The following is a 13,639-nucleotide window of genomic DNA, read 5'->3' on the forward strand; positions in this document are numbered from 1 at the left end:
AAAACTGAATTTTTTTGGTGACTAAACACATTTTTTAAAAAATTCATTCAGCTCAAAATGAACCATTGTGAATGTCAAACCGAAACCAACATTTCCTAAATGAAATGTCAGATCACAATGACCTTTTGAAAATGAAATGATGAGTCCAAATATTTCAATTTTTTTTCCAAAACAAACAGTTTTGATATTTCCTAATTTTTTATTTGCGGCATTGTTTTGTTTTGGTGAAACTATTTGCTGACTTTGCCCCAAATTCATGACTAGTTTTGACGCCCCCCAAAATGCATTTGTTTGCAAATTTACTCTTCACCCAATAAATTCAACCAGCTCTATTATTTTCACAAGCTTATTTGCATTAATATCAGCAGGCTTCACTGTACTGAGCTCCCCAGGGTGCAAATTCTCTCCCAGGGACAATAAACTCTGAATTGAAGGTTTCAGTCATCTCAGTTTAACACTTCCCCTCCCTCTCTCTTCTCTTCCCCAGTAACTGATCTCCTAGGCCCCGTGCTCCGGAATTTCTCCTGGAAGTGTTTCAGCGCCTGCATGACTGACGAAGTGCGCTCCACATAGCTGTAGTCTACCATAATGTCAGCTGCAAAACATGAAGAGGAGAGACAATGGCACCATTCTGCCCAGGCAAGAGGGGTAGCCAGCCATAGCATGAGGAAACAGTGGAGGCAAGATCTGCTCTAACCCAGATGGCTGTTGAACGGTATCTGGTTAAATGGACCCACTTTACATTTTTCAAAATGTTGCATGGATTTTTTTAATTGCTTAAAAATGTTTTTCTTTGATCATTTTTCCTTTTCCCGTCTTTTCTGGACCAGAGACCCCTAAAGCAGGGAAAGGGGACAGGGAGCGACTCTTGGTGGGAGAGGTATGGGGGAGATTTATCCCAAGGCTAGTGATCCAGGTGGAAGGGAAGCCCCCCAGAGAGGTGGCAGCGATCAAAAGGGGAGACACACCTAAGGAGGAGCGGAGAGGAGAGGGGCTCGGCTAAGTGCATATGAGAAGAGAGACCTCAGGGTAGTGACCGTAAGTGAGGGAGGAGATCCTGGGGGAAGAGGAGGAGAGAGACCTCTCATGAAGGCGCCTGGGGGAGAATAAAACAGAAAGAAGCAGAGGAGTGGGCTGGCAGAGAGAGGGAAAGGGGGACAGTGACACAAGGGAGAAAAGTAGTCAGAAAGAAAACGAACTGGAAAATAGTGAGAGGAACAAGGAACAGCCAGACCGGATCAGACACACTGTCCATCCAGCCCAGTGTCCTGTCTCCAGCAGGGACCAGCACCAGGGCCTTCAAAAGGACCCTGCACAGGCAGATATGGGATAACCTACCCCTATAGACGTCTCATCCTGGTCTCCAATAGCTAGAGATTAAGCCCTGGAGCCAGATGTTTTATCTCCCTTTTAATACTCTTTTACGGTTTACTCATTAACTGTAATTACCCTGGATATTCGGGATCGCCATACAAAAATCCAATCTGTCTTTGATTCATGTTATGTTCTGGGCCACAACAGCATCCAGTGGCAGTAAGTTCCACAGTCTAATTACATGTTGTGTGAAAAAGTATTTCCTTTCATTACTAAGGCTACGACTTTGTCATGGAGATCGCGGAAATCACAGAATCAGTGACTTCCAAAGACCTCCGTGACTTCAGCCTGCCGAGGCTGGGAGCTGCAGGGTCCCACTGCTGCCTGCGGCAGCCGGGAGCTGTGGGGTATCCTGAGCACTGAGCCACCATAGGTGGCCGGGGGGACCCCGCAGCTCCCAGCGACAGGCGGAGGAGGGCCCTGGAGCTATGAGCCCACACCTCAGAGACAGGTCACCGGCTTCCATGAATTTTTCTTTATTGCCTGTGACCTGTCCTGTGACTTTTACTAAAAATATCCAGGACAAAATCTTAGCTTTATTCATTACTTTTGAATTTTCTGCCTTTCATTGTCATTGAATATCCCCTTGTTCTTGTGTTATGAGGTACAGAGAACAGAAGCTTCCATGCTAACCTCTCTAGACCAGTCATTAATAGAGTCAGAGACTTTTGCCTAGCAGTACAGTACCCATAGAGGGGCAGCACTCACACCTCATGTCCGTAGCCCCTCCCGGGGCTATATGGGGAGCACCACCCCAGCCCCACTCAGTTCCCTTGCACTCAACATCCAGGGAAAGACTCCGATGCAGCAGGAATGGAGGCTGCTTCGCGGAATACACGTCTGCCTCACATCTCAAAGAACCACCGATACCGTAAGTAACCATTTCTTCTTCTTCACATGGATGCAGGCGCGTTGACTCGCAAGCAGAAACCCTTGTAGGAGGTGGGGCTCAGAGTCTATCGGAGTAGGCACTGCAGGACTGCTCTTCCGAGATTAATATCTGCTCTGGAAAATGCAGTGATAACATAATGGTCTGCAAATGTATGGCTGGATGACCAAGTGGCCGCCCTGCAAATGTCTAATATAGAAATGTAATTGAGGACTGCTACCAACGTTGCCTGTGCTCTCGCCAAATGAACCCATAGCTGCTGAGGAGGTGTAGCCAAAGTTATCTCATATGCAGACCTGATACAAGATGTTTTCCATCTAGTGATGGCCTGTGCAGAGACCCCTTGTCCCTTCATGCGGTCCACATATGACACAAACAGGCGAAGCGAAGCACAGAACGGTTCCATCCCGTTCAGGTAACAGGCTAGACCCCATGTAATGTCTAACATATGGAGATGAAGCTCCTCCAGGGGGGAATATGGCTTAAAGAAGAACACAGGCAAGTACAACACCTGGTTCAAATGAAACTGAGAGACCACTTTGGATAAGAACTTTGGGTCTGGCCGAAGCATTATCTTGTCCTTCGAGAACTGCATGTAATGAGGCCCAGCCACCTGGGCCTGCAACTCACCCACCCGCCTTGCATCCACTCACTGTTTCCTGAGACAGGAGGCGCAGTGGACAGGATGCAAGAGGCTCAAATGGAGTCCTCATTAGAGGCACTAAGACAGTGGGACCGGCTCTCAGACCAGAGGATGCAGGTGGAGAAGTCCTTTCAGAAATCTCGTCACCATGGTGTTGGAAAAAACTGATTTCCTTTGGATAGGAGGATGCAATGCTGATATTGTTGCCAAGTGCATTCTCGGAGAACTGAGGGCCAAGATCAATTTCTGAAGGTGTATTAGGTACTCTAAGATGTCCTGGATGGAAGCTTCCACCGGATGGGTCCCACAGGCCAAGGACCACACCAAAAACTTCTTCCACTTTGCTAAGTTCGTCGTCCTAGTGGACAACTTTCTATTGTTAAGTAGGACCTGTTGGACAGTCTCCAAGCAACACTTTTCTTCTTCATTCATCCATGCAGCAGCCATGCCATAAGATGCAGGGAGCTGATGACCGATGCAGCATGAGGCCATGGTCCTGTGTGAGGAGGTCGGGATGGAGAGGAAGTGATACAGGAGGCTGAACTGACAGAGCAAGGAGTTCCGAGGACAAGCACTGTCTTGGCAACACAGGAGTGATCAGAATGAGCCTGGCTCGATCTGCCTCGTGTTTGGTGATGACCTGAGGAATGATTGGGATAGGAGGAAAGGCACACAGCAGGGTCGAATGCCAGCTGCAGAGGAAGGCGGCAGAGAGGGAGCCCGGGCTGAGTCCCCCGAGAGCAGAATAGACGATACTTCCTGCTTTCCCTCATCGCAAATGGGTCGATCGTGGGGATGCCAAACGTTGCGAAGATGATCCAAAGGGCACTTGCCTTCAGTGACAACTCGTGACTCAGGGAGACGGTCCTGCTGAGATGGTCAGCAAGACGATTCTGCACGCCTGGTAAGTGGGCAGCTACCAGGGTGATGTCCTCTTCAATACAGAACTGCCACAGGTGGATCACCTCTAGGCAGAGTAATCTGGAGTGGCCTCCCCCTTGTTTGTTCACATAGTACATCGCGGTGGTATTGTTGGTGAGTATGTGAACTGCTGAATGCCTGATACAGTCCCAGAAGGCACGACATGCATTGTGCATGGCCCGAAGTTCCAGCACATTGATATGGAGTGAGGCTTCCTGTTCTGTCCACAGGCCCTGCACTTCAGTGAGTCCAGATGCGACCCCCAAACCAGAAGGCAGGTGTCGATGAACACTGTCTTGGTTGGAGAGAGCTGAATGAACAAGTCTCCTTGACACGCATTGCGCAGAGATGTCCACCAGCACCAGGAGTCCAGGACTAATGGTGGGAGGTGCACCAATCTGTCCAGGGAGTACAGGGCAGGGCCATAACCATCCCAAGCTACATGTGAAGGGGGCAAAGGTGCAGACTGGTGACCTGGACCCCCCATGTACAAGCGGACAGGCTCAGGCACACTCAGACAGTTTTGGAGGGCTGAAATTGCAGACTGAGGAAAAGCTGTCGAATTGCCTTGAAGCAGTCAGTCGGTAGGGATGCTCTCAACCTCATGGAATCTTACAGTGCTGCAATGAACTCGATTTTTTGAGCGGGAACCAAGGTTGACTTTTTGGTGTTTAAAATGATTCCAAGATGGTTGAGCAAATGCAATATAGTGTTGACTTGTGCAAGAACCTCCTCTCTGGAGCCACCTTTCTGCAACCAGATATTGAGGTACGGGAAGATGTGGATTCCTTTCCTCCTGAGATATGACCACTGCCATGCATTTGGTGAAAACTCTGGGGGCAGAAGAAAGGTCAAAAGGGAGAACTGTGCATTGAAAATGGCATTCTCCTACCAGGAAACGAAGAAACTTCCCGTGACTCAGTAGAATCGCCACATGGAAATAAGCGTCCTGAAGGTCCAGAGCAGCAAACCAGTCGTTCTGAGACAGTGCAGGGAGGACAGCCGATAGAGTGACCATATGGAACCTCATGTACTTGATGAATTTGTTGAGGCCGTGAAGGTTGAGGATGGGTCTCATCCTGCCCTAGGATTTTGGTATCAGGAACTACCGGGAGTAAAAGCTGTGACCCCAGTATTCTGGCAAGACTTCCTCCACCACTGCCAACGTCAAGAGAGAGCTGACCTGCTCAATGAGCAGTGTCTCGTGAGAGGGTCCCTGAAGAGGGATGGGGAGATTGGATGCGGAGGAGACGTGGAGAGAAACTGGATGGAGTAGCCTGATCTAAGAGTGTCTAGGACCCACCTGTTGCAGATGATCGAGACCCAGGCATTGTAAAAATGAACCTGCCTGTCCCCAAAGGAATGGAAGTACAACAAGGGCAGAAGAACAGCAACTGGAATGGTGCTCTGGACCAAGGAGTCAAAATGGGATCTTAGCAGGCACCAGAGGAGGGCGAGGGGATCGGCCGAGCCCCAAACTTGAGTGTTTCCTTTTCCTGGGATAGTCTTGCTGTTTCGGACGAAAGGGCTGCACGAAGGGATGCTGTGGCCTATACTGTTGTTGTTGCCATGCCCCATAATGGAATCTCTGCCTGAGCAGCGTGTACACCCAGAAGGATCTTAAGGTAATGCAGAAATCCTTAAAGGAATGCAGGGTGTCAGCTCTCTTATCTGAAAACAAGGTCTAGTTAGCAAGGACATACAAAGTGATCCCTGAGTTTTCATAGAATATCACAGGGTTAGAAGGGACCTCAGGAGGTCATCTAGTCCAACCCCCTGCTCAAAGCAGGGCCAATCCCCAGACAGACTTTTGCCCCAGATCCTTAAATGGCCCCCTCAAGGATTGAACTAACAACTCTGGGTTTAGTAGGCCAATGCTCAAACCACTGAGCTACCCCCCCCCCCAGGAGGCCTGCATCATAGTAACCGCAGAGGCCATCATCCTGGCCAAAGTGTCTGTAATGTCCAGGGCAGACTGCAGTGACATCTTGGCCACAAAGCAGCCCTTGGCAACTGTGGCACTCTGTGCCTCAAAGCAGCACCCTGGAACCCCCATAGCCACCCTGTCATTTGGTATATTTCATACAAAGTGTGACGCTGTATGGAATAGGGGAGAACATTAATAATACTGTTGACACCAATGTTATAAAACTGCAATGAGTCTAACCAGATATGCCGTGTGAGGTATCTGGGGAAATGTTATAATTTGCCAAGTATGATATAGATTCATAGATTCTAGGACTGGAAGGTCATCGAGTCCAGTCCCCTGCCCTCATGGCAAGACCAAATACTGTCTAGACCATCCCTGATAGACATCTAACCTACTCTTAAATATCTCCAGAGATGGAGATTCCACAACCTCCCTAGGCAATTTATTCCAGTGTTTAACCACCCTGACAGTCAGGAACTTTTTCCTAATGTCCAACCTAAACCTCCCTTGCTGCAGTTTAAGCCCATTGCTTCTTGTTCTATCCTTAGAGACTAAGGTGAACAAGTTTTCTCCCTCCTCCTTATAACATGCTGGCTATTCCCTATCACCTTTCCACCTTCCAAGTGTTTGCAGATGATTTCCTTAACCACTTGCTCCATTATCTTCCCTGGCACAGAAGTTAAACTAACTGGTCTGTAGTTTCATGGGTTGTTTTTATTTCCCTTTTTATAGATGGGCACTATATTTGCCCTTTTCCAGTCTTCTGGAATCTCTCCCGTCTCCCATGATTTTCCAAAGATAATAGCTAGAGGCTCAGATACCTCCTCTATTAGCTCCTTGAGTATTCTAGGATGCATTTCATCAGGCCCTGGTGACTTGCAGGCATCCAACTTTTCTAAGTGATTTTTAACTTGTTCTTTTTTTATTCTTGTTTATATGTTCGTATCACCTTTGTATTATGAGTTTAAGGGTAGGTCTATACTTACTTCCTGGTCTGGCGGTAAGCAATCGATCTTCTGGGATCGATTCCGGAAGTGCTCGCCGTCGACGCCGGTACTCCAGCTCAGCGAGAGGAGTACGCGGCATCGACGGGGGAGCCTGCCTGCCATGTTTGGACCCGCGGTAAGTTCGAACAAAGGTACTTCAACTTCAGCTACGTTATTCACGTAGCTGAAGTTGCGTATCTTAGTTTAAAGTGGGGGGTTAGTGTGGACCAGGCCATAGATATGTGGGGTATATCTGTATTTCCAAACTAGTGCTGTGTTTCTGGGTGACCCCCAGACAGATTGGCATCAGCATTGCCTAGCCTGTTCGATGGCCCATCAGGGGTCATCAGCTGTACAAAGAATCCATTGAAAGGAACCAGGGAAGATACCTTATGAGTCAGCACGGCATGTGGTATGCCTGCGGACAGAGAATTCTAAGGCTTTTCCATGCCATGTGCAGGGCAGCTTGTGTTTGGGATAAAGGAAGTACAAGCCACATGGCAAAGGATATAAAAGGCAGCTGCATCTTCTTCATTTTGTCTTCATTTCTGCTTCTTACCTCTGGAGTGACTCTTCTACAAACTGAAGCTCCGAACAAAGGATTGCATGACCCATCCAAGCTGTGGATGTGTTCCAGAGGGACTTTCAAGCCAGCAAACTCACCAATACTGCTAAGAACCTGATATATGGACTTTGAAGTCTTTGTAGGTATGTGACTGTTTTACCATTTAACAATTCTCTTCTTGTTCTGGCTTTTGTCTTTATAATAAACCTTTATTTTTAGATGCTAACGGACTATCTGGCAGCGTGGTATTTTGACTTGGTAAAATGGCTGACCCTTTGGGGTCAGGAGAACATTTTGTATAGTGAGCAGAATTTTTAAATAACTTCTCATTATACCTGACCTAGGTGCTGATTGAGAGCCAGAGAACTGGTGATGTCTAGTTTACCTAGATTTCTGGCTTGGGGCTTGCGCCGGTTCTGGTGTGCATTGTGAAGAGGAACCCCCAGGTATTGACCATGGCCCTGGTTGCAGCCAATACCACCCGGCAGAGGGGCTACATAAGAGGGGGAAATCTCTTCAGTGACAGAGGGGAAACGAGCCACATTATGAGCTTAAAATGCTTCCAGACAGAAATTGAACCAACCAAACAGAAGAGAATCACTAGCCACAAGGTTACACGACATTCGTTTAGAAGAGGGAGCAAAGGGCAGCGGAAGAGCGAACTGGAGGGAACTAACAGACGTTCTTAAATTGTATTTGGCTGCTGCTGCTGCTGTGCCACCGATGTGCCAGGCCGGTGGGAGGCGCTTTCTTAATCCGAGTCAGAACTGCTGCTCGACCCACTTCCATGCTGAAAGGGACAAGGATTGACGTGTATTAGATACCGTGAGAATAGCCCTCTCCCACGGCTGTCTGCATTCACAGCAGTTACCGTCCCGCAGCCTGTGTCACAAGACGGGAGCTGGCCCTGGTGCCTGGCCAGTTACACTCCGGCTGCTCCCGTGTCAGCTGTACGTGGTGCCCTTCACTTCCTGACCCAGACATTGGCATCATTTTCCGGTGGCTCTTGGGAGGGACGGCCGGGGCTAGTAACTGGTTTCTCTGCTCGCCCGTAGCACAGAGCTAGGGGTGATGATGGCAGCTCTCCTAGCCAGGCCTGCAGCAGGCATGGGGGGAGCCAGGACTGCTCAGGCATTGAGGAATGGGCAGGGGAGTGGAGATGGAAAATTCGACCTTCGAGGGAAGCACAAGCCCACGAGCTACCCTTCAGGAACAGCCCTGGCAGGCTTGGGGACTCCCGGCCAGGCTGAGCCAGCAGGAAGGAGGCGGGAGGGCTGCAGCCCTGGCCCCCGAACATGCCCAGTGTGATGAGAAGGCCCTGGGCACAGTGAAAGCAGTGGCCAGGCCCAGCAGGACGGGCACCTCACCATGCTAAACAACGAGCTCACTGCACAATATTGGTTGCCAACCAGGAGGCTGCTTCACCTTGGAAAGGAATCGCCCGGCAGAGATGGGCTGCGCAGGAAGACAGTGAAACGGCCCGACCTGCAACCCCTGGCACTGCGGGGGGAGGCCGGGCTTTGAGTCCAGTTCTCAGCCCCGAACCTCTGCACCCGCCAATGCTGCTGGGCTTCTCGACCCCCGCCAGGTGATTCCAGGGGCAGGTCCCCGCTCCTGAGCCCAGCCAAGTAGAATTGCCACTAACTGCACCACAGCAACCCCAGGGGCTGCGGCAGCACGTGCGGTACTACGTCCCCAGCAGGACGCTAAGGCCCCGCCCGGCGAAGACGTGTACACGTGCCTGACGGTACCTCAGACTTAGCATCACTGATTTCCAGGTGCTGCTTACGAGCTAACGCTGAGCATGTGCACACGCTGTGCAGACTCGGGGCCTCAGGCAGGGAGTCAGTCCCTGCAAGGGCTTCCAGCGCCGGGCTCTGTGGCAGAGGGACATTCTGGCTGGATGATGGGTTTGTACAAAGGCGTCACACCCAGTAAGCTGGGTTGGTTTGTTGCAGCCACGTGTCCCTGTACATGAGTGAGGCTGGCCACAGAATGCAGGTGGGCGCAGCACTGGCCAACGTGCTGGAGAGGTCCCTGGGAACCCAGCCTGCCTTTGTGAGGTGTGTCAAGGTGCCACGTCATGGCCCTGACATTCTGTGCTGAGCTGAGTTCTCCGTCCCACCCGAGTGCCCTGAGCTGTGGCTGCGTGCTAGTCCTGCTCCCTCTGTTTCATTTCCTGACACTGACTCTAGGAACACCTGGGTTCCCAGCAGAGCTGGGCCGGTCCTGCACCGGTTTGGCTGCACAAGGTGCGATGCAGCAGCCTGTAGGCGCAGGCGGGTTTGGTTTGAGGTTTGAATACATTAACCAGTGATGCCCTGGCCAGTACAAACCCTAATCCGGAATCCAGGGACCTGGTGAAAACAGCCGACTCTTAAGGGGAAAAGAAAATGTTTCCAGGGACTGGTGTAATGTCCCCTGGCTGCAGGGAGCAGAGAGGATGGGTTCTCATGTCCCCAGAGCCCCATGTACGGGTTGGGAACAGAGCAGTCCCTAGCCCAGCTAAGCCTTGGGCTGTGGGCCCTGCACAGCATCCCAGCACAGAGCTGACACTAATGGTGCATCTTCTTCTGCAACGTGGCCCCCACACCCCAGTGACCAGGGCTCCGTACCTTGTGTCCATGGCGACCATGGCCATGTTTCTAATGTTTGTGATGATGCCCATGAGGTCCACCTGGGGGATGACACCCAGGATGGGGAGGGCATCCAGGTCCATGCGGGTGGTGTCCATGCGGGTGGTGTCCAGGGGGATGAGACCCACCAGGCCCAGGGCATACAGGAGGGGGAGGAGGACAGACAACAGGGGAGCAAGGACTCGGGTGAGGGTGGCAATGTGGCGTGTTTGGTGGTGGTCTCCCACCAGGGGGTCCTGCCAGACAAAGGGAAAGCAGAGGTGACGTGTTAGAGCCCATGGCAAGGCCCCTTCACCCATCCTCCTCCCCGGGTTCCCTGCAGTGCGGGCAATGCTGACACACCACTGGCCCCAAGCATGGTTTCCCTGTGCTGGAGGCTCCCAGACTCCTCTCGCACGGCCTCCATCCTCCCAGTCTGCACTGCCGCTTGGACGCTGCCTGCAGGAACTGGTCTCCCCTGGCTTCCCTTGGCTCACTGTATTGCCACCCGGAGGGATCCGCATTGTTAGCAGCGGGGAACCCCAGGTGATACCCCCTGGCACTGTGTATTCAAAGGGAAATGCCCCCAGGAAGGCAGGGAACAATGACCTAGTCCATGGTGCAGTCGTTTCAGCCAGACGACTCCCGCTGAGTAGGGCATTGCCTGATTTCAGTGGCCTGCCAGCTCCGGAGTAAGGGGGCTGGGGTAGGGTTACCATATTTAAAAATTAAAAAAAGAGGACACTCCATGGGGCCCTGGCCCCACCCCTTCCCCGCCCCCGCCCTGCCCCAACTCCGCCTCTTCTCCACCCCAACTCCGCCCACTCCCCTGAGTGCCCCGCATTCCCCCTCCTCCCTCCCAGCCACGCGAAACAGCTGCTCGAGCGCTACCGGCTTCACGGTTTGCCGGGCAGCCCACAGACCTCCAGACCCTGCACCCCTGGCCGGGCACTTCCCCTCCCAGGCTCCGGCTGCGCTGGGGTAGCGCCCAACCGGGGGCGCAGGGTCTGGAGGTCTGGGGGCTCCCCAGCAAACCGTGAAGCCGGTAGCGCTCGGGCAGCTCGGCTCTTCAGCTGCACAGAGCTGAGGTGTCTGGGGGGAGCAGCAGCAGCCGCCGCCGCGGGGGAATCCGCCTGCAGCTCGCAGCCTGCCGGAGCCGCTCTAAGGTAAGCAGGGGACTGGTATTTTCCTGGACATGTTCGGCTTTTTGGCAATTCCCCCCGGACGGGGATTTGAGGACCAAAAAGACGGACATGTCCGGGAAAATCCCGACGTATGGTAACCCTAGGCTGGGGGAGGCGAGGAGGCAGAATGGGGCCAGCATGTGGAGTAACTTTCAAACCGGGCCATGAATACTACACACGTATATGTACACACGTCACGCTACTGGAGGGCTGGGTGCTGCAGTCCTTACACAGGCAAATCTCCCAGAGACAGCCATGCTGTCTGGCTCCCAGCCGATCCCTGCTTTAGCCATGGCCCCACACAGAGAGTCCTGAAACCCGTCTGTGTCCCCGTAGAACAGAGGAACTGGCCTTAGCCTTCGGCCCAGGAAACAGCCCTCGAGTTCCCCAGCTTTAAGCAAAGCAGCCGGAAACAGCCCATCCCGGCTCCCCCCGGCAGGCCAGCCTGTGCTGAGCCAGGATCTCACCTGCGTTCGCATTCCACATGCCGGGTCCGTCAGCACCTCCAAGGGAAGGAGAGTCCTGGTCAGAAGGTTTCTCCCGCCCGCCCGCCCTCCAGTCACCTGCCTCCCGCCCCTGGAGCCGCTCTCTGCACCAGCACAGCAAACCACGGAAAAGCACCCGCAGCAGGGGGGCAGAACGGTCCCCGCCCGCAGCCTGCACCTAGGGTGATCACCTTTTCAAAAGGCAAAAGCGGGACACATACAGAAGCCCCGCCCCCTCTGTGGCCCCGCCCCTGCTCCTCCTCGTCCCCAAAGCCCTGCCCCCTGCTCAGGCCAGAAGCCAGAGGTGGGCAGTGGGAAGAGCCACCTTGGAAGCCTGGGCCACTGTGAGGAGCCCTGGACCCTCCACCTGCCCTGGACGAGGGGCACAAGAGCAGCCCCCGGCCCGTGTGCCCGCCCCTGGGGGCATGCTGCCCAGCACAGGTGGGAGCTCCTCGGCTCCTGGGCAGGGGGCAGGGCTTCCGGGGAAGGGGAGGAGCAGGGGCAGGGCCTCATGGCGAGGGGGGCAAACGCCCACCTCATCCCCTTCTTCTCTCCCCGCAGGAAGAGGCTGGCACCACCCCTGAGCCTCAGGCAGCTACAGAGCGGCGCTGCAGGGAATCCGGGACAAATGCAGTCCTGGAGTCATTCAGCCTGGGACCGGGACTAGACCTCTGCATTTCGGGACTGTCCTGCCCAGTTCAGGATGGGTAGTCACCCTACCCCCACCTGCACGACGAGGGGAGGTGCGGCCAGCGTGAGATGGCACCGCACCCACGTGCCCTGCGCCAGCAGCCTGGGCGCCCGTCCTGTCTCTGCCACAAGCTGCTGGGTGACGTTGCGCACTTCCCCTGCCACCTTGGTCTGCCTTGGGCAGCAGCTCTTCAGAGCAGGACCTGTCCCAGTGCATGTGCAGCGCCCAGCACCAGGGACTCAGCTCAGCTGGGGCCTCGTGGGGCTGCTGGAATACACAGCGCAAGGAACAGGAGCAGCAAACCCGCAAAGCCAGCTGCGCCCACGGCCCCGCAGCAAAACTGCCATTGGCTTCAAAGGGCCTGAGGCAGCTCGGGCAGCACGTGCCTGTCTGTAATGGGGTGGGGCCCCATGCTGCCCTGTCCCGTGCCCACTCACACAGTGGCTGCGGGAACGCCCAGGAGCAGGGCCGTGTACTTCTCTGCCTTTTGGAACGGGGCATTGGCTCTGAGCTACCAGCCTGGAGCCATCTGAGCAGCACCGTGTGTCCAGCCCTCTTGGCGTCAGGCAGTTAATGCCCCTGCTACCAATCCCGTGCAGCCTGGCACTGCTGCCACGCAATGCCCACCGCACTCTGCCAGCCTGGCATTCCTATTGCCCGTTTGCAGCATGTGCCCCAGGCTCCTTGCAGTGCAGCAGCTAGCAGCCCTGCTGTCTCCAGACCGGCCTCGCCACAGCCAGCAGCTCTGGGATAGATTGTGGTTTGTGCACAGCCGTGGGCACTGGTTGGTACATACATGGCACCGCCCCGGGGCCACTGTCATGCCAACACCCCTCTGATCTAATCTCAGAAATCTGACTGCATGGCTGGCTCTGGCAGAAATGGTTCTGCTGCTGTAGACATGGAAAACTGTTTTTCCATTGAAAAAGGCAGATTCCAGTTGACGGGAACCTTAGTGAATTTGTTGATTCTGACTAATTGTTCCGGATGAAAAAAACATCTTGGAAATGTCAATACGGTTCATTTGGACATGTGCAAAACAAAAGCATTTGATTTTTTGATCTCCGTTGACAAGGCGACTGAGGTGCCTTTCACAAAAGTGAGGCAGGCTGGTGTCCCGTTATGCCCAGTAGTCTTTGGGTTACGGCCCCTACCTGGGACGGGAGAGACACGGTGCAAACCCACAACAAATGCAAGTCTCCCAGGTGGGTACCCTAACCACTGGGCTAGGGACACAAAGGGGGCAACGCCAACTCCTCGGGTGCATGAATGGCATCTAGGTGCCCCCCATTTCCCAATTTCCTTTGCTTTTATTTGTAAGCAGAGTCAGGATGAGCTCTACCCTGACATCTGGTG

The 13,639-nt window shown here is 53.5% G+C and overlaps 1 protein-coding gene and 1 long non-coding RNA gene across 4 annotated transcripts in view; one reads left to right on the forward strand and one right to left on the reverse strand.

The window, feature by feature from the left end:
• Positions 1–13,639, forward strand: part of LOC135972145 (microtubule-associated protein 2-like) — a 957,474-nt gene that overhangs the window by 465,281 nt on the left and 478,554 nt on the right. The gene's annotated exons all lie outside the window — the stretch shown is intronic.
• Positions 7,921–10,473, reverse strand: LOC135974223 (uncharacterized). The gene is made up of 2 exons (XR_010591446.1): positions 9,924–10,473; positions 7,921–8,098 (listed from the first exon to the last, which is right to left on the reverse strand). It is a non-coding gene; the product is annotated as an uncharacterized LOC135974223 (long non-coding RNA).

Source organism: Chrysemys picta, chromosome 11 (genome assembly GCF_011386835.1).
Source record: "Chrysemys picta bellii isolate R12L10 chromosome 11, ASM1138683v2, whole genome shotgun sequence".
Classification (NCBI taxonomy): Eukaryota; Metazoa; Chordata; order Testudines; family Emydidae; genus Chrysemys; species Chrysemys picta.